We start from the raw sequence: 516 nt of genomic DNA on the forward strand, positions 1-516 counted from the left end.
TTAAGAGAGGAGGGGTCTTCGCCCGCCGGGATGACCTTCCGCACGAATGCGAGGAAGCGCGGCCGAGCAAAGGCACTGAAACATTCAGGCGCGGGAGGCGGGCAGCGCAGCGCTCTCAAATCCCCTAAAAAGAATTACATCTGTTGGCGAGTCCGGAACCCCAGAATTAAGGAAAATAATGCCTTGCGTACCGATCCAGTCACCAAAAAAGCTAAAACAAAACTAAGAGAATGTGTCACGTGATTAGAATAATTAAATACAAGCAAAAGTATGAATATATAAGAGCTGAAATTCCCCGTGGGCGCCTGCGAGTGGGAGTAACGATCATGCACCGCCGGCCACGCCCTCCGCCCCGGGTCACTCGCAACCACGCCGGTCGCGAGCCATCTCGTGCCGCCGACATGGCCCTCCGACCACCAGTGCCACACCGAAGAGAGCAGCAAGCACAGAGAGTCAACAGAGAGTGCCAACAGACCAGGCTACATACAGAAAGCCATGGTGTATCGACTGGTCTCA

This window comes from Penaeus monodon, chromosome 22 (genome assembly GCF_015228065.2).
Source record: "Penaeus monodon isolate SGIC_2016 chromosome 22, NSTDA_Pmon_1, whole genome shotgun sequence".
In the NCBI taxonomy this organism is placed as follows: Eukaryota; Metazoa; Arthropoda; class Malacostraca; order Decapoda; family Penaeidae; genus Penaeus; species Penaeus monodon.